This window comes from Etheostoma spectabile, unplaced genomic scaffold (assembly GCF_008692095.1).
Source record: "Etheostoma spectabile isolate EspeVRDwgs_2016 unplaced genomic scaffold, UIUC_Espe_1.0 scaffold00002862, whole genome shotgun sequence".
NCBI lineage: Eukaryota > Metazoa > Chordata > Actinopteri > Perciformes > Percidae > Etheostoma > Etheostoma spectabile.
In genome coordinates this window covers 24,531-45,605 of record NW_022602959.1, presented here as the reverse complement: position 1 = coordinate 45,605, position 21,075 = coordinate 24,531, and the positions used below count along the sequence as shown (strand labels likewise).

General features: G+C 40.9%; 4 non-coding genes across 4 annotated transcripts; 2 read left to right on the top strand and 2 right to left on the bottom strand.

Annotated features, from left to right (window-relative positions):
- Positions 1 to 1,891: 1,891 nt before the first annotated feature.
- Positions 1,892 to 1,963, top strand: trnam-cau (transfer RNA methionine (anticodon CAU)). The gene has a single exon. It is a non-coding gene; the product is annotated as a tRNA-Met (tRNA).
- Positions 1,964 to 3,366: 1,403 nt separating this feature from the next.
- On the bottom strand, positions 3,367 to 3,449 carry trnal-cag (transfer RNA leucine (anticodon CAG)). The gene has a single exon. It is a non-coding gene; the product is annotated as a tRNA-Leu (tRNA).
- Positions 3,450 to 4,727: 1,278 nt separating this feature from the next.
- trnae-uuc (transfer RNA glutamic acid (anticodon UUC)) lies at positions 4,728 to 4,799 on the bottom strand. The gene has a single exon. It is a non-coding gene; the product is annotated as a tRNA-Glu (tRNA).
- Positions 4,800 to 10,955: 6,156 nt separating this feature from the next.
- LOC116676202 (small nucleolar RNA U3) lies at positions 10,956 to 11,171 on the top strand. The gene has a single exon (XR_004328614.1). It is a non-coding gene; the product is annotated as a small nucleolar RNA U3 (small nucleolar RNA).
- The last annotated feature ends 9,904 nt before the right edge of the window (positions 11,172 to 21,075 follow it).

Genomic DNA, 21,075 nt, shown 5'->3' with positions numbered 1-21,075 from the left:
CGTCCTTGGTTAGTGAGATACATGTTTCAATAAGAGAACGTGAGATACATGTTTCAACAAAAAGAACAGTCTGTGAAATGCTTGCATAAGCTTTTATGAGTGCAGAGTGTGACAATCACCCATATATCGCTACACAGCCAAGCAGTTGAATATAGTACATTGAATATATCTTATAACAGTCACATGAAATCAAAGGTGGGTATTTAAGAACTCAATCTTTGGCAAATAATGTCAACCACAAATGATGTGTCTCCAGTAGTCTTCTGTTCGTTGTAACACTTCAGAAAAACTGATGAGATTTTCATTGCAATATATACAGATGTGGTGAAGAAAGACTGAATTTCCAAAATGCAAATTACAATTCTATTACAGCCTGTGTTCAGTGCAACACCAAGTATGCTGTTGTATAAGAATTTAAATTACACTAATTCTAGCACCAAATAGTGTTAAACAGAAAGGTACTCACATAATACATGAAAAGTGATCTGCAGGATGTGCTGCTTCTTTGCTACTTCAAAAGAAAAGTGATCGAGGACGTGGTGAGAGTGCATACGTATAAGAAATATGAGTGTGTTTTGAGGAGTGATTTTAAACGAAGCACCGCTTCGACATGTCTGATCAGAAAGGGCATTCCAAAGTCTGGAAACAAACATGTTGCAACACATTGAGTGCATTTTCAATCCAAATGAAACACAAGCAAAGCATTTTTAGATTTGTATTCCATAAAGAAAGTAGGAGCTAGCCAATGGTGGAGGAAGTACTGAACTTTAGTAAAATAACTTCTTAAAAGTACAAATAACCAGAGACATATTTACTTCAGTAAAAGTATAAGTACAACAAGGACAACCCTGCTTAAGTAGAAAGTAAAAAGTAGGCTACCTGATTTTAAATTAAGTATTACAAATACTTGCACAACGATTTATTCTCTCAATGTCTACATAGATATATATATATATATGTATATATATATAATGTTGTAGAAATGTAGTGGAGTAGAAAGTATCACAATTGCTGCAAAATATAACAATATAAAAATCAAAAGTATACACTACTGATTCGACTAAAGTAAAGTACAGATATGTGTAAAGTAACAAAGTATTTGTAAATTTGTTACATTCCACCACTGGAGCTAGCTTAGCTTTAAGATTTCTTTCATGATAAAAACAGCAACAAAAACATTTGCAGCTGTCTCATTTGTAACAATATTTGCCTGTTATTGACTAAAGCTTATCATATTACTCACACCTACGTTATCTTAAACATTGTTCACCTTTTCAATCCCTCTCTATTATGTCATCTTTTTCTGTTGTATTTAAAAAAGAATAATGAAGAAATGCTGAAGACTACTTTCCCACTTTTATTTTCCGTTACGTCATATTGTCTTACTGCTGTCTTGAAATCAGAACCATGGATAAATGTTTTCCCCACTCTCGCACTGAGTCATTGGCCCTCATTTATCAACCTAACATAGAAACCAGCCAGATATGAGCGCAGAAATCATCTTAATACAGGCTTCAAGTGGGAGTAATGAAACGTTTGTATGACACCAATCAGAGAGTAAGAAGGGTTGGACATTGATAAATGCCTTGCTTTGCGGAGGAATTGGCGTACGTGCGTCCTACGCCTATTTCAGGTTGTAGGCACTTTTCATGAATGAGGGCCAATATGTTTAGTCAGTATGTTTTGAATAGAGACGGTCTTTGGCATGAAATCACCCCCGTTGGATTAACACGGTGAAAATGTTGAAACACAATAATTTCACAAGCACATTTCTGATACAACCCTTTACAACCCGTAAGTAAGATGTTCGAACCTTGGTTGCCACAGGTTCCCCAAACCTTCCCTCAAAATGTGAATCACCGATTCTCCAGCCCCTGGGTAGAAGTAGCAGAGCAGAGTGGCGCAGCGGAAGCGTGCTGGGCCCATAACCCAGAGGTCGATGGATCGAAACCATCCTCTGCTAATTGCTTTGCTTTATATCAGCAGAAAGGCTGTTTCAAAGCCTCTGTTTCTGAAATGCAATGTCTCCACCTGCTGAAGAGTAAACTTAATGACATGTCAAATTCAATTCACCCATGAAAATGGAAAAAAGCTGGAGCATAATAAATATAATACAAGTACGTACAACTGTAAAACTTGCACATTTAAAGTGCTTGTTGTGCTGTCTGATAGTCTGAGGTATAAACGAGAGAGCATAATGCTTAGTTTGTGTAACAGGAGGTCTTAGTCTACCACTACGTTCTATAACCCTACCAGTCAGATTACCACAGGAGGTAATATCTTTGCAGCTCTTTTAAAGACTCTACCATAATACCTGCTGGAGATGCCAGGTCCTCATACATGCGAAGCATGCGCTCTACCACTGAGCTACATCCCCTGAAGAGATAGACTTATCTTTATTAATCCTTTTGGGATGACTCTCGCAAGGAAATTGAAATATGTTGTGTATGGCTTTAAAACCTGTAAATGCAACTGCGGTGGCTGGAAATCAAACCTGGGCATAATGATTGCACTGCTATGGTATAAATCATAGTGGAAAAGTAACACACTTGTTGCCTTTCTGCTGGACAATGCAACGCTCAATGAAAATCTTGTAACACAGACAGATAATAAATGGTGGAGACAGTTGGCTTCCAGTACCTATGAAGTAACACAACACTGTACATAAAGGCACAACTGCAATTAGGGTTACTGTGATGTGTCATTGGTTTGCTAGCACTCTAAAAGAACGCCTCTCGTTGTGGGCAGGATTTGAACCTGCGCGGGGAGACCCCAATGGATTTCTAGTCCATCGCCTTAACCACTTGGCCACGGCAACCTGAAAACAACACTCATATCTGTTTGCACAAATGTTCATAAACTTTTCAATGGTTAGTAGTAGTTACCGGACACTGGCAAATTGCAAATTGTAGTGCACTGCCTGTTCCTGTATATCCTCATGGTGGCAGCTTGATAGATTGATATGCTCCCTTATTCTTACCATAACAGAGATCTAATATTTTATCAAATCAGGTTGGGCAAGGGTACAAGCGGCCGAAATGGGTTTCCTCGGGAGGGTGGCTGGCGTCTCCCTTAGAGATAGGGTGAGAAGCTCAGTCATCCAAGAGGAGCTCGGAGTAGAGTTGCTGCTCCTTCGCGTTGAAAGGAGCCAGTTGAGGTGGTTCGGGCATCTGGTAAGGTTATTCTTGACAGAACTTTATGGTTCTAACACACGGTAACTTTACATCTGTTGACAATAAAGACGCTCACAAAACACTTTACTTGCATTTCTTGCACACATTCATGTCCTCTTAAATACAAAGAACTGCTAAGTTCTTTATTCCCAATATCACATCTCAGACATTAGTTCCAGATGAAAACAGTAGTTGTCAGAAGTGGGATTTGAACCCACGCCTCCAGTGGAGACTGCGACCTGAACGCAGCGCCTTGGACCGCTCGGCCATCCTGACTGATCCTACAGATGTTCAGTAGGACCTGTTTAAAAAATATATAGTGAATTAAACATGTCATGATATAGTAGGTTCTCTGTCGTCCATGTCATAGTTAACAAGGGAAGGTTTCTCAACTGTCAGCCCAAATATATGGGCGTTCATGGAGACATGGAAGAAAGGAAGAAATGTGCTTGACAATGGCAATACATTACGTAGGATGTGAAGGCAATGTGCAATACAGGCCAAATCCTTTGCTGGGAATCAAGATCCACCAATGTTTCTGTCCACAATGTCCGTTCAGAAATGTCTGTGCCAGATGGGAAATAGACTGACAATTGGGTCAACATTGTGCAATTATCTTCAAAATGTCCAACTGAGTCCACAAATACACCTGCCAGATGGGAAATAAACTGATAACTGTCTTCATGGTCTAAACGTGTCAATGCCCACATTGAGTCCAGATGTGTCCGTTTTGGTTCCTGATCCATTCTATTACCCCAAAGGTTCAAAACTAGGCCAAGGGCAACTGGACTTGGTAAAAGGTCCTCCGCAGAAGTTTTGTGACTCTCTTTAGTTGTTTTTTTTTACACAGAAAGGGTTGGACACAGTGCCCATTCCCCCACCCATATCTGACAATTGAGAGCTGTGGGGAAAGGGGGGTTCCAAAGCTAATAGACCATTCAACAAGCAATTCTGATGCACTATACTGACCCATTCAGGATGAGCACTGTATACTCTGACTGCAGCAACACAAGTTCAAATTTCTGTGATACCTAATTTTTATGGTGATTACGAGACTGAATGCAAAGTGTGTATCCCCCATGTAACTCAAAGCCTATCACTTCCAGTCAATACTGTCAAATTTGAAGCTCCTTCCAATTACATGAACTACCAGGTGACTCCTCAACATACCCCCATCAACGTACTCTTTGCAGTCTAAATGGCCAAGGACATTAAACCTGTAACCTCACTTTAAACTAGATGTGGAAAGTTGATAGGATGATCTTTTTACCCTTTGCTGTGGCTTAAAAATAGGTTTCACTGAGATTTGAACTCGGATTGCTGGATTCAGAGTCCAGAGTGCTAACCATTACACCATGGAACCTTTTACAGTGTTGCAAGGGTTTGCTAGGCAGTTTCTTTCAATCAATAACAACAATCACAACGCAGATTAAAAATAATTGGCCAATATTTGATTTAAGAGACATATATCATGTAGATATATATAGGGTCATAGGTTGCATACAGGACCATTAAACCAGATCTTACTACAGATCTTCATTTGCTATATAGCAATTCCCATACCGGGAGTTGAACCCGGGCCACCTGGGTGAAAACCAGGAATCCTAACCGCTAGACCATATGGGACTGCTTCCACATTATTTCATGAATCAATTCATAGTCTGGCTGGAAACTGGCCTTCTCTTGAACGTGAATGAAGAAGCTTCTTAAGTAAGTTTCATCTTGAAGCTTTTGAGTGTTCTTTAGGTTTTTATCTGCTTTAACTATTACCGGACAGCGGGGGCACGGAGCAGAGCAGAGCGGCCGTTAGGGAGGAATCCTCCTCCGTGTTCAGCTCCATTTTGAACTGGCGGTAAAAAACTTAACGTTGGAACTTTATGATGAATAGAAATGTTGACAGGTTGATTTCTGTTAAAAACAAACAACTATAGTCAATAGAAAAAGAAATATATATATATATATGAAAAGCTGTCTTGGTTCATCTTTCCACTGTTTCTACAATCACCACTCTGGTCTGGTTGGAAACTAAAGGATCTAAACTAAAAGGATGTTCTTCTTTAACTTAAAGGTCTATCTCTGTAGGGATCCATCCCATAATGTTGTCACACACTTAGAATAATAATCTGAGTCTGTCAGCAGAAACAACACAACCTTTAGTTATTTGTCACGAAGTAACCAGAAAGGTTACTCGCCCAACCTGATTTGTTAAACATTAGATCTCTGTTATGGTACAAATAAGGGAGCATATCAATCAATCAGGCTACTTCCACGATGATATACAGGAACAGCAGTGACGTGCGGTGTTGTCAGTAAGAGGGTAGGCACTGAGTTATGAAAGCCAGATTACCTAATTTATTGTTTAGGCTAAAAATCAAAACGTTACGCACAAGCGCGGCACACACGTGCGGTCGATAGCAAGACATTTCCAATTAATCTATCAATCAAAATCAATCTAATGTAATCATATAACACTTTACAGCAACCAGCAGGCTACGGTGCTTAACAGAATGAGTATAATGACATCATCCAATAGAAAGAGTGAACATAGTGTGAAGAGATTTCTCTCTTCACTTTTAAGATGGCTCAAGAGATGACACGGGACAACCAAGCTACTTTGTACAAAGGGCAACCTGCTAGGCTAACACCCAAACGAGAGTCGCGCCGAGGCAGTTCCTTGCTTCTTTATTTATAGGTTGATACAAACAATAATAGTGTGTGAGTGTGTAATCATCATGTGGTTGGGTTATAGGTTGATACAAACAGCATAGTGTGTGTGTGTGTGTGTGTGTGTGTGTGTGTGATTGGGCCTCCGTCCTTGGTTAGTGAGATACATGTTTCAATAAGAGAACGTGAGATACATGTTTCAACAAAAAGAACATTCTGTGAAATGCTTGCATAAGCTTTTATGAGTGCAGAGTGTGACAATCACCCATATATCGCTACACAGCCAAGCAGTTGAATATAGTACATTGAATATATCTTATAACACATAGCGAACAGCAAAATCAGAAAAAGTCTCAAAGAAACAAAAGAATGAAACTGTCCCACCACTGCTAGGGATTAAAAGCCTGATTCAACAGATATGTCTTGAGTTTGGACCTAAAAAGAGCCACATCTGTAACAGTGCGAATATCGGGGGGTAACTTGTTCCAGAGTCTCGGGGGAGCAACCGCAAAAGCCTGATCCCCTCCACCGTTTGTACCTGGACCTTAGGACTTCTAAAACCAGCTGATTTGAAGACCGCAATGACAGTGTGTTCCCGCAAAGTTAAGATTTCAGACAAATACTCAGGGTGACATATTTTCTCTCTCTCTCACTCACTCACTCACTCACACACTCACACACTCACACACTCACACACACACACACACACGTTAATGTCCAGCATCAGAATGCAAGTTCTGAAACCATCTTAGTTCTAATTATTGCACAGCGGCCATGTTTGTCAGTCCCAGTCAGCAACAATGAAAACAGACACTGCTCAACTGAATATGAAGGCAGATGGCAGCAGCATTAGTTCAATCCCACTAAACCCAAAATAGTTTCTGACTCACCAATCGGTAGATTTGTACATAAAATCCATCCGACGCTTTCTCGTGAAGGCGTCGATCCCAGCGTTGTAAAACTCGTCTTTACCGTGCTTTAGTTTACATCGTCTCTGACTCGGCGAGGGCTGGAAGACGTGCCGGCCCGGTCCGGTTCCGACTGGATGTTTTGATCCGTTTCAGGGTGGAAAATGTGCGAAGCTGTAGTTGCCGGTATTATATGAGCTGACGGTTTTTCCTGCTTGGTTAAAGCTGCGGGCAGGTTGTTCAGATCCAGGACCCCGTAGAGGTCCAGCCGCTGACTGTTCAGATCCAGGACCCCGTAGAGGTCCCGCCGCTCACTGTTAGCACGGCCACATAGCCACATCTCTTCTTCCAAACCAGTCAGTTTGAAACGATGCGACGAGTATTTGTCCCTTTTGCTGCAGTAGTCCATTTAAGGCTGGCGTAGACCTCCATCTTGCTATTAGTTCTTTTTTTGAATTAAAATCGAGTTTAGAGAAGTTCCTCACCGCTGTGATGTCGGCGGACACCGCTGCTGTCATTTTGACTTTGAATTTCGCGGGGATTGCGCTTAAAACGTAGCTGGTGTAATGACGTCAGCTACGCAAAGGGACAGTAATATCTGGATTTTAATTGGTTCATGTTTGATATCTAACGGAGACGATTACTGGAATAACACATTTACGTACAAAGGCACGGCAGAGTTGTGCCTTTTGACGTACATGTTAAAGAATACAGGATCGAAGTGCGCGTGCGCAACATTGCCTAATCGCTTGAATGGGCAGTAAAGGCACTGCTTATTCTGCCATTTTTTCTATTTGATTATGCGTAACTGCTACATTTGTCACTGTACCGTCTAAATAATTGGAACAACACACATATAAATCACAAGAATAAACAGTAAAAATACAAATACAAGTTTATAATACATTTATTTAATAAACATTTTTATGCTTGAATTTTGGCAAGGTAGGCACTGCCTACCCTGCCTACCCTGACTGCACGTCACTGATCGTAATGGACGGTGAGGGGCACTACCTGACTACACTTCCTTAGTTGGGATGGAGAACTTGGCTTGGACTACTGGAACTACCATTTCTTTTAAGATAGATTTCTGTTTAATTACTGCATAAAGAAAGAGGAAGTATAGCAGCAAGAGGTAGAGTTATGGACAATTACTTGCTAAGCCCTTTGTAAAGTGTTCTGAAGTGTTTTTTATGCCCAATCTTTAACCTGGGACAAACTCAACCCCCCTTCAGGGTTTGAACCCTTAGAACACAATTGTCACGTTAAATAAACACAGGATTGATTTCTTAAAAGTCTGATACATTGAGAGCTCCAAAGCTGATACATATCATAACAACACTAGTTTTTGTGCCCACTACTTCATCTACTTCTGCACTCCTACTCTCCAACCCTCCCCATTTTCCCAGGAGACCCCTGAGTTTCATTGCTCTCTCCCGGTTTCCTCCCAGGGTCCCAGCTCCCCAATAGTTCTCCCAGTTGATCAAAGTTCAAATTGCCACACCTTTTTTTCTTTGTCATCTCAACCTGTTTCTGTCACTTCACAGCGAGTTTAAGCCCTACGACTGAACGTCTACTGTTTCCATCTAGACAACAATACAGCTACACCAAATGTTAGTTGGGGGCATGCAGGTGACTCGAAGAAGAACCTAGTCCTCCTCAGAAAGAGAGGAATAGAGATTGCTGTATATCTTATCAAACTTTTGCTAAATAGACTACATTTTTGGTCCTTTTGATGAAGTGAAAAAAAAGTATCCATGGTAGTTTTTGTCAGTCAATAACCAACCCCATTAGAGTGTCTTGCTCTTTCATTTACTTTTGGGTGTACTATATTTCTCAGCTCTGGGATGAGTGATTGGCCACATTTGATATACCCTACGTACCCGAGGAAATTTCCAATAAATCCCTTGATGATAATTAGGAGCCGAGCAGCAAAGCTTTTTTGATTTTGGCCCCAGACACAATGTCACTGAGCACTTTGTCCTGTGGATTCTTCAAGACACGTGAAAAGTTCCAGAATGGGAACATTTGTATTTTTTAGGGACACATTTGACACCTTTCTATGGCCTAATTTGATCCTACAGTGTTGTTACGTTGCACTTGCTTGTGGATCATTACAAAAAATAATGCAAAGTCATTATCTTAAAATAAAAGACATAGCGTCTCTTGCATCGCATACAGTATGAACAGGTAACTAAGTGGTCTTGAAGAAGATTCTATTCGGTCTTTCATTTGGACTCGGTCCTGACTAGTCCTGGTCTTGGACTTGACAAAGGTTGACTTGACTACACCACGATTCATCTTCTCATCTCAACTGCTTTACTTCATTTCTATCCTGAAAAATAAGTCAACAGCTCCATCTTCTGGCGAGTCAGCAGAGCGTAATCACTGGGGCAGTTTAAGTTTTCAGATGATGTAGCTGAACAATGATTGTTGCGTGGCACAGGCTGCTATGATAAGGTCGGTTTCTGCACGCTTCTGTCATCCAAGTGGACTGAAAAGTGGACCACCAAAAAAAGGACTCAGGCTTTAACACCTGCCTCATTTAGTTTGGCTGAATCACACTAGGGTGTTTTTCCCCCTTTTCAACATGTCATTATTGCCTCTTGTCATTTCACATCAGTGTGAAAAATCAATAAAAAGACACAATATTACATTTTGAATATATATATTTATTATCAAATGCCACTTTACAACAAATCTCTTTGCTATGTAACATTAAATAAATGACAATTCGGATGATTTTCTAATAAAACTGATTACAAATTGCAATCCATTACTCTTTACAGTTTCTGGAAGTGTTTCCACCTAAATACTGGAGCATAAAAAAATAAATATACTACAGTACAATTACATACATACTGTAAAATATGTACATTTAAAGTGCTTGTTGTGCTATCTGATAGTCTGAGGTATAAAAGAGAGAGCATACCGCTTAGTGTGTGACAGGAGGTCTTAGTCTACCACTACGTTCTATAACCCTACCAGTCAGATTACCACAGGAGGTAATATCTCTTGCAGCTCTTTTAAAAGACTCTACCATAATACCTGCTTGGAATCAAAGCCATATCAACTGCTTGGAAGGCAGCTGTGCTCACCACTATACCACCATTGCTGGACAATATAACGTTCACTGCAAATCTTGCAACACATCTGGTCATTGAGACTGAAAATAATTGCTCAGAGATGCAACAGTGGCTTCCAGTACCTATGAGGTATTACAATATTGTCCATGAAGGTACATCTGCCATAGAGGGATGTGTGACCACCATTAAATTATGGCTTTCATTGTCAGCAGGATTCAGACTTGCGAGGGGAGACCCCAATAAATTTCAAGTCCATCTCCTTAACCACTCGGCCAGAACAACCTGTAAAGCAGTAGGCTACCGATTTGGAGTAATATTTATAACCTATTCAAGGCAGGGCAATTCAAATTGCTTTAAACAAAAACAGTTACAAAATAAACAAATAATAAAATAACAATAGATAAAACACAAGAATAAACAGTTAAAAAATAAAATTAGATAAAACACAAGAACAAAAGTTCCTAAAGAAAGGCAACATCAAAAAGAAAGGTCAGCGTTCTGAATCAGCTGCAGCTGTCTGGTTGATTTTTTAGGGAGACCTGTAAAGACCCCGTTACAGTAGTCAAGTCTACTGAAGATGAAAGCATGGACAAGTTTTTCCAAATCCTGTTGACACATAAGTCCTTTAACCCTTGATATATTCTTAAGGTGATAGTAGGCTGACTTTGTAATTGTCTTAATGTGGCTGTTAAAGTTCAGGTCTGAGTCCATGACTACACCAAGATTTCTGGCTTTGTCTGTTGTTTTTAACATTGTTGTTTGAAGCTGAGCGCAGACTTTTAATCGTTCCTCTAAATTTGTGTGTCGTCCGCATAACTATGGTAACTTATTTTGTTGTTTTCCATAATCTGAGCCAGTGGAAGCATTTTAAGAACCAGTATTAATGCAAAGAATGGACTGGAGCATTTATTGTAGAGAATAAGTAGACTGACACTGAAGTATTGAGACAACAGTGACTGAAAATCTAATTCAATCTACATATCGGTCTTCTTAAAGATCTAAATAGATTTTCTCACCTCAGAGTCATCTGGAGCACGTAACGATTAGCTTCTGTCCCTCTGAACCCTAAGTGACAATCACTCTGCAGTGAATGAGATGCAGTTTCCCCCCCCCTCAGTCTAACCAAGACTATACTTTCAGGGATCATTTCTAGAGTTTCTGACTTGAGGAATGTGTTTCTAAAGTGTTTGGTCTCGCTGACCACGATGATGAGTCGTGATATTCTTTTCTGAGCGTGCAGCTGACAGAAAGTAATGATTCTCTTCATCTATTCTCTGTCATTGATGATTGATCTTTGCTTCTTTATGGAATATTGAGGAAGGGAATATGATCAGAGTGGTATTAGTAGATGTGATGAAAATTAACGTGAATAAACATGACAAAATGTGCTAAGCTATTTAGTTACCTACAGTTATTGCCAATCTTGGCAAGGCAAGGCAAGGCAAGGCAGCTTTATTTGTCTAGCACATTTCAGCAACAGGGCAATTCAAAGTGCTTTACACAAAATCATTAAAACAGATAAAACACAAGTACAAACAGTTAAAAGTCATAAGCATTAAAAATCAATAAGACACATGAATAGACAGTTAAAAACAAAATAGAAACATTAGGACACATAAAACACAAGAATAAAAGTTACAGTGCAGCATAAGAAAGAAATGAGCATTAATTTAAAGAAAGGCAGCATCAAAAAGAAAGGTCTTCAGCCTTGATTTAAAAGAACTGAGAGTAGCAGCGGATCTGCAGGTTTCTGGGAGTTTATTCCAGATATGAGGAGCATAGAAACTGAAAGCTGCTTCACCCTGTTAGTTCTGACTCTGGGGACAGAAAGTAGACCTGTCCCAGATGACCTGAGAGGTCTGGGGGGGTCATAGTGTAGTAGCAGATCAGAAATGTATTTTGGACCTAAACCGTTAAGGGATTTATAAACTAGCAAGAGTACTTTGAAATCAATTCTTTGAGACACAGGAAGCCAGTGTAAAGACTTCAGAACTGGAGTGATGTGATCCAGTCTCTTGGTCTTAGTGAGGACTCAAGCAGCAGCGTTCTGAATCAGCTGCAGCTGTCTGATTGATTTTTTAGGGAGACCTGTAAAGACCCCGTTACAGTAGTCAAGTCTACTGAAGATGAAAGCATGGACCAGTTTTTCCAAGTCCTGTTGACACATAAGTCCTTTAACCCTTGATATGTTCTTTAGGTGATATTAGGCTGACTTTGTAATTGTCTTAATGTGGCTGTTAAAGTTCAGGTCTGAGTCCATGACTACACCCAGATTTCTGGCTTTGTCTGTTGTTTTTAACATTGTTGTTTGAAGCTGAGCGCAGACTTTTAATCGTTCCTCTTTTTTTCCAAAAACAACTACCTCAGTTTTTCCTTCATTTAATTTCAGAAAGTTCTGGCACATCCAGTCGTTAATTTGTTTGATGCAGTTAGTCAGTTTTTGTATTTGACTATAGTCCCCTGGCGATAAGGTTATGTAAATTTGTGTGTCATCCGCATAACTATGGTAACTTATTTTGTTTTTCTCCATAATCTGAGCCAGTGGAAGCATGTAGATGTTAAACAGAAGAGGCCCCAGAATGGAGCCTTGCGGAACTCCGCACGTCATATTTGTACGCTCAGATGTATAATTACCTATTGACACAAAGTAATCCCTATTCTTTAGGTAGGATTCAAACCAGTTTAGTACTAAGCCAGAAAGTCCTACCCAGTTTTCCAATCGGTCTAGTAATATGTCATGGTCGACCGTGTCAAATGCAGCACTGAGATCAAGTATACTAAGATTGAAATTTTGCCACTATCTGTGTTAAGGTGGATGTCATTAAAGACTTTGACAAGAGCCGTTTCAGTGCTGTGGTGTGGTCGGAAACCCGACTGAAAGGTATCAAAACTGTTGCTTAGTGACAAGAAATGGTTGAGTTGTTGAAAGACTACTTTTTCAATGATTTACTTAAAAACGGAAGGTTTGATATTGGCCTATAGTTGCTCATTAGTGACTTGTCTAGGTTGTTCTTTTTTAAAAGTGGCTTGATTACTGCAGTTTTCAGGGCCTGTGGAAAGATACCTGAAAGAAGAGATGTGTACACAATCTGTAGAAGATCAGAAGTCAAACAATTGGAAACATTTTTGAAAAGTCCCGTTGGTAGAATATCAAGGCAACAGGTCGAGGTTTCAGATGTTGAATAATGTCCTCCAGGTTTGTATGGTTGATTGTGTGAAATTCTGTCATATTGGAACTAGTTTTGCTTGAACACTGTGACAACACATGTCCTGAACTTGATATGGAGGCACTGACTGTTTGTCTAATCTTCTGAATTTTGTCTTTGAAGAAGGAGGCAAAGTCATTGCAGGCCTTGGTAGATAAAAGTTCAGATGCTACTGGTACTGGAGGGTTTGTTAACCTATCAACAGTAGCAAACAAAGCACGTGAATTATTATTGTTTCTAGAGATAATATCAGAGAAGAAGGACCTTCTTGCATTCCTCAGTTCCAAATTATAAATGCGAAGTCTCTCTTTATAGGTGTTATAATGGACCAGGAGATTTGTTTTTCGCCACCTTCGTTCAGCTTTCCTACACTCTCTTTTTTCTGTTCTCACCAGTAGGACATTTCTCCATGGAGATCTTTTCTTACCAGAGACAACTTTGACCTTAGTGGGAGCAATGGCATCAATAACATTTGTAATTTTACAGTTGAAATTGTCTACAAGCTCACTGACTGATAGCCCAGAGAGGGCGGGTGTGGAGGAGAAAAGCTGAATAAATGTTTCACTGGTGTTTTCAGTGATATACCGTTTTCTGATTATCTTTGTTTGGACACTTTTGGGCACAGAGATAGTGCCGTTAAAGAAAACACAGGAATGATCTGAGAGAGCAACGTCAGTCACCACAACCTTGGAAATGTTCAGACCCTTTGAGACAATCAAGTCCAGAGTGTGTCCCTTATTGTGAGTGGGCTTTGTCACATGCTGAGTCAGTCCATAGTTCTCAAAAACACAACACAGCTCTTTGGTCCCCCTGTCCTGGGGGTTGTCAACATGAATGTTAAAATCACCCGCAATGATTACACAATCAAAGTTAATACAGATTATAGACAGCAGTTCAGTGAAGTCATCAATGAAGGTTGCACAATATTTAGGTGGCCTGTAGATATTTAGAAACATCGCTTGAGGGGAAGATCTTAATTGAAGAGCCACATATTCAAAAGAAGCAAACTTTCCATAACATATTTGCGTACAGTGGAATGAGTCATTAAGCAAAATGGCGACTCCACCTCCTTTCTTATTCACTCTATTCTCGCTCATAAAACTGAAGTTAGGGGGAGCTGACTCGATGAGAACAGCAGCGCTGTTGTTATGGTCTAACCAGGTTTCAGTTAAAAACATAAAATCTAGATTGTGTTTGATAATAAAATCATTGATTAAAAAGGACTTTCCTGCCAAAGACCTGACGTTTAGTAAGGCTAGTGTTAGTGTGTTTTCATTTTTTGGGACAGGCTGTAGCTGACGAGGAATGGATGCTAAATTTGCTAAGTTTGCAGTTAAGTGCTTATTCACCATTCTTTTCCTATTACCTATCACAACATAAATTGAGGAAGAGTTGAATCCACAGGGCCCGGGCTTGTCTTTGAAAAAGTCATGAGTGTCTCTAGGCCTGGAGCCAAGGCCCGGCACATATCAGGTCATGCTTACTGGATTTTGCACACAAGCGTCCTTATCAGTCTGAGTGGAAAGAGTTTGTTTACTTCCTGGCAGAGGAGCCCGGCGTTTTACTATTAACCGGGGTTGAACCCGGCGTTTTATTTTGCCAGGGGTTGAGAGATGGGGGAAGGAAGGGGTGTAATTTGGTTCCAGCATCTACCAGGTGATTCATGTGGTCAGTGAACTCCAACATGGGGGTAGGGGAAAGAGGGGAAAGGGTGAGTGGAGACAGCGATGGCTCCTCAAAGGATTTGGGGTTGGTAAGAGTGTTAGAGGGGTGCTGGATGGGTGAAAAGAGGAGTTGAGATTTTGTATCTGTGCTCTGTGGTGTCCCAGGGTCAAATCTTTGCTCAGGTGGGGGCTGTGGTGGATCACTGCCACACTTTGTTGTGTCTTCCTTTTGTTTTGATTCGTCTTGTCTCGTGTCCTTGGCAGATGTGTTGCGCAGAAAGTAAAGCATATTAGAGGTGAACAGCTTTACTCCTGGCTTGTTAAGGGAAAGTCTATCTGCTTTAAAAAGATGTCTGCGCTCCCAGAAAATGTTTAAATTGTCAATGAACTGCAGAGAGTGGACGGTACATTCAGTTGAAAGCCATTTGTTTAGTGCCAACAGTCGGCTGAATCTCTCATCTCCTCTTCTGACTGACGGTATAGGGCCACTGATAAACACATTTGCGTTTAGAGAGCTGACGGTGTCCAGCAGTTCCTTAAAGTCCAGTTTCAGCAATTCAGACTGTTGCTTTACAACATCATTTGACCCTATATGCAGAATAATGTTCTTCACAGTTGGGGTTCTGCTATGATAGCTGGGATTTTTTGGGTAAAGTCAGACACCATGTCTTTGGGAAAACAGAGTATTTTGGTGTTTTACTGTTTTTTAAATCTTTTTTAGCAGAGTCACCCACAATCAGGGTTTGAGGCCCAGTTGTTAGCTTTTTACTTTTGAATTGCTCTCAGTCCTTACCCTGCTGTGTGGCGATGAAACGCAGTCCCGGTCATCAGATGACTGTCCAGCGTCTTGCAGCAGAGGAGCAAATCTGTTATCCAGTTGCACACCAGGTTGTTGGGGGGGCATTTTGTTGCTTATTTTCCCTTTTGCAGCTGTCCACGGCTGTGTCCTACTAGGTAGAGGGGTTGAAGAGGCGCTCTGCCCGGAAGATAATGCAGGCCAGCCGGTCATATCACAAATCTCAGGGCGCTGTGCCCTGCCCGTTAGTCGTCCTCCCATTTCCCAGGAGAATGATTTACTCTTAGGCTTCGCACCACAAGAGTTCCAGGGAGGACTTCCACTTGTTGATTTGTTACCCGTTCTACAGCCCTCCTGTTTCTTTGTAGCTTTGTTGGTGCTAATTAGCGTGTGTTAGCATGCTTTTGTCCATTGTTATGGGTCCATGGTAAAGTGGTGTCATTTCCACAAGATCCGTTAACTTCCACGTTCACTTCTAGAAGGTAAACCTTGGTTTCCAGAAGTGCAATCTTCTGAAGGAGTTTGTAGTAGTCATCCACGGAGAAAGGAGGCATCTTGCTGCTAATTAGCTTTAGCTACAGTCACTGTAGGACAGGCTTGAGCTATGGTAGGCCACACTCACGCAGGAAAATGTTAAAATATGGCAATAGCCTACTGTGTCTACAAAAAATGTATAGTCCAGTTATTTATAAGTATCCAAGAGCCGCTGCTCATAGTTTCTCTCAGAGGAAAAGCAAGATTATCAGCAAAAATATGCAAGCAGAGGCAGGAGCAAGCAGCAAAAGCGTCTGCACTGTAAGAAGCAGGAAGCAGTATGTTCTGTAATAACATAACAGAGTACGGTCTAGACCTGCTCTTTAATGAAAAGCACAATGAGATAACTGTTGTTGTGATTTAGCGCTATATAAATAATATGGAATTGAACTGAAGGTCTGCTGTAAAGCTCTGCTTGTGTTACACATTGCTGCTAAATGGCGACGAGACTACGCCTCTCCACTCTGCAACCACAGTCCTAAAGACTCTGCATTCAGAAAGATTCAATGACCCAGACAAGAAATACTATATTTTTTACATACTTGTGTACAATTTGCTGTAGCCACTTCATGTTGTAAGACTCAATTTTTACAGTGGAATTAAAACAAATGACTACACATTTTAGGTTGCTGGAGAGTGCACAACCTGCAAACCAGGGGCTTAAATAAACAACTTTACATTTACTTTTTAATTTTGCTGTTATTGCCCCACCTGGTGGGCATACTGTGATCCAAACACACCTAATGATTGGGGAACAAGAGGTGCATGCTGGAGTCTTGCTGTCACTAACAGTGGCTCCTGCTATAATTGCTGCCAGGTACTTGAAAGTCTGCTGTAAATGTAAATGTGCTGTATTTATATAGCGCTTTTCCAGTCTTAACAACTGCTCAAAGCGCTTTTACATCTACAGGAAACATTCACCATTCACACACATTCATACACTGTGGCCGGGGCTGCCGTACAAGGTGCCACCTGCTCATCAGATAAACATTCACACACATTCACACTCCGATGCGCAGCACCGGGGGCAACTCGGGGTTCAGTGTCTTGCCCAAGGACACTTCGACAATGACTGCAGGGGCGGGGATCAAACCACCAACCTTCCGATTGGCAGGCAACCGCTCTACCACTGAGCCACAGCCGCCCCATTTAGCGGCCATGTCTTTGACTCAAGCAGAGCTGTAGCTCTGCTTGAGTCAAAGACATGGCCGCTAAATGGAGACGAGACACCTCCACACTGCAACCACCGTCCCCAGAAGGATTCTTCATTGACGCAGGCTTGTACAGACAGCTAATACTTAATTTTAAAACTTCAGTTCCATGGCCTTTCTATCCGTTTGACGTCTCTACCCTGACCCGCCTTCAAACCCTTTTTGTGTTCGAGGTACCAAACTCACTTAGTAATGTAAAAACCATTTACCCAGTCTAGAATGTTTTAGTTTTTTTCTCTTTGACTATTCCCCTAGAAATTGTGACCCTCTTGGGACTCCTGACCCCCAGGTTGAGAACCACTGATCTGCTGTATTCAAACACATTTCATTACACTTTTTGTATCTGAAAATTAAAGTTATGTTTCACACAAAATATGAAGCATTGTTCAATGCACAACATCCCCTTCTCATCAAGTAATTTAGTCCGTAACAAAGTCCTTATATTGACCTTTCTCACTGAAAAAGAATTTTAAAACCTATTTTCAATGCATATCAGGTTTAATTTCCTTAGTTCTATTGCAGTGAGTTTTATTTTTTTTTAATATTCTTGCTTGTTTCATCATTCGTTTGTTTGCTCTTGTTTATTGTCCCCTTGGGGAAATTATGGTGCAGCAGAATTCACATCATATGGCATTTTAAACAGTAGGTCAAGCACATATTTAAACAGTGATTTAAATTACAATCAAAAAAATAAATTATAAACAAATTGTATCCGTTTTGCATCAAGGTTTAGAGGGGCCGGAGCTTTGAGGGGAATGTCTTATGTCAGGAATATTTTGACCAATAAGAATGATAAAGGTCTCATTAGTCCTGACCTAACAGGTGCATCTGAGCTAAAGAGAGAAAGACACCCACAGAGTCCTGGGGTGTGGTCTAATCAGACTTCAGATTGTGTTTGAAACTCAGGGAAAAACACACCTTAAAGCCTAACACTGGTCTGCCCCAGTGCATCAATGTCAAATGTTAAACAAGATGCACAATTGTTTTTAATATTTCAGGAACTTAAGTGCACCTTCATCGTTAATGAAGTCCCTTGGGAAGATTCACGAGTCCTTTTTCAAAAGGAATGTAAAGTCAACCACTGATTCTGACTGACGTTGTGAATAAACTTATTGAACTGGGTTTCTGTGCCAATATTTATTCAAATGGGCCACTATAAACCAGGCATGTCACTGGCTTACAGATATGCCACGTCTGAGTTGAGTCTCACATTATTCCAGTGAGTGATTAGGAAGCTTGTCTGGACTGTAAAGCTCAGCTGGTGTCACACACGCTCTTTCTTTCTTGTGTTTCACCTCACGTCCATGGTCAAGGCCGGGCTGAACTGAGCTGTTTTGCACAGCGCAGTAAGTCTGTCTCACATTTCACATACACACGCACACACACTCATAGTCAAGGCCGGACTGAACTGAGCCAACCCACACAGTTTGTGTCTCCCACGCACTCACATCCACAGACACCATACACCAATTATTCCTTCATGTATGTAGTCTTGTGCATTATGTTATGTCTGTATTATCCTGCTGTCTGCATATATCCTTTTCAGAGTGCATGTGGCGGCGCTTTCACTAGCTGCGGCTCGGAGGCTCTCTAAACTCTCTAAGCTGTATTTCGTTGCATTGTACCTGCACATGTGTGATGACAATAAAGTTGAATCTAATCTAATCTAATCTAAATGGAGACTAGACTACACCTCCACTCTGCAACCACAGTTCTAGGGACTCTGCATCTTAGAAATTCCACTACCCACACAAGAAATGCACATTTGTATATATTTTGCTGTTGGAAGGTTCAATTTCAACTCTGTGGGATTAAAACACATGACTAAATATTATTTAGTCAGAGGTTGCTTATGGCTATCAGCGACGCTAAAGTACGGTAGCATTAGCTACCAAGTGTTCTTAACAAGTCACTGAACATGTAAAAAACTGAGTGCTTAGGAGAAATACTTGAAGAAAAAGTGTTTAACGGACAGTTAGCCGCTGTAATAACGAAACTAACAAATTGAACTGGTAACTGGTGAGCAGCAACACTCTACCAACACCAAAAAAATTCTTTTGGAAATTGATCTTAATGCCTTAATTTAACATGAAGGAAATATCCAACCTTTAAGGACACCAACTACGCTGTCCAGCGATGGTGGTATAGTGGTGAGCATGGCTGCCTTCCAAGCAGTTGATCTGGTTTATTTCCCAGCCATCGCAGTAGTTTTCATTGTGTGGTTACTTGCTTTATTTGTCAAGAAGTAACCAGAAAGGTTACTCGCCCAACCCGATTGATGAAATATTAGATCTCTGTTATGGTACAAATAAGGGAGCATATCAATCAATCAAGCTGCCTCCATGAGGATCCACAGACACAGGCAGTGCACTACGATTTGCAACTTGCCCATGTCTGGTTACTGCTAGTACCCAATTGAAAAGTTTATGAACATTTGTGCAAACCGGTATATTTGGTTTTCAGGTTGTTGTGGCCGAGTGGTTAAGGCGATGGACTAGAAATCTAGGTTCGAATCCTGCCGACAACGAGAGGCATTTTTAGAGTGGTAGCAAACCAATGATACATCACAGTTCACCGAATTACAGATGTGCTTTCATGAACAATATTGTGATATCTCACAGGTACTGGAAGCCACCAATGTATTTCCTTTCAGTCTGTGTTACAAGATTTGCAGTGAACGTTGTGTTGTCCAGCAGAAAGGCAACAGGTGTGTTACTTTTGACTATGATTTATACCATAGCAGTGCAATCATTTTGCCCAGGTTTGATTTCCAGCCACTGCAGTTGCATTTACAGGTTTTAAAGCCATGCACAACATGCACAGCTCACCTAAAGTATTATTAGGAACACCTGTTCAATTTCTCATTAATGCAATTGTCTAATCAATCAATCACATGGCAGTTGCTTCAATGCATTTAGGGGTGTGGTCCTGGTCAGACAATCTCCTGAACAGGTCAGGTAGGCCACGGCATTTAAACGATGCCAAATTGGCTCTAAGGGGCCTAAAGTGTGCCTAGAAAACATCCCCACACCATTACACCACCACCACCAGCCTGCACAGTGGTAACAAGGCAGGATGGATCTGACTCTACCATCTGAATGTCTCAACAGAAAGACCAGGCAACATTTTTCCAGTCTTCAACTGTCCAATTTTGGTGAGCTCTTGCAAATTGTAGCCTCTTTTTCCTATTCGTAGTGGAGATGAGTGGTACCCGGTGGGGTCTTCTGCTGTTGTAGCCCATCCGCATCAAGTTGTACGTGTTGTGGCTTCACAAATACTTTGCTGGATACCTCGGTTGTAAGGAGTGGTTATTTTAGACAAAGTTGCTCTTCTATCAGCTGGAATCAGTCGGCCCATTCTCCTCTGACCTCTAGCATTAACAAGGCATTTTCACCCACAGGACTACCTTAGACTGGATGTTTTTCCCTTTTTACACCATTTTTGTAAACCCTAGAAATGGTTGTGCGTGAAAATCCCAAGTAACTGAGCAGATTGTGAAATACTCAGACCGGCCCGTCTGGCACCAACAACCATGCCACGCTCCAAATTGCTTAAATCACCTTTCTTCCCAGTCTGACATTCAGTTTGGAGTTCAGGAGATTGTCTTGACCAGGACCACACCCCAAAATGCATTGAAGTAACAGCCATGTGATTGGTTGATTAGATAATTGCATTAATGAGAAATTGAATAGGTGTTCCTAATAATCCTTTAGGTGAGTGTATATTGACTACATAGAAGCAGGGTAAATAAACCATTGCATATCACAGTATGTTTAATTATTATTCTAAATCAAGGCTCAAATGACAGGGGACCACTAATGCCTATATAAAAG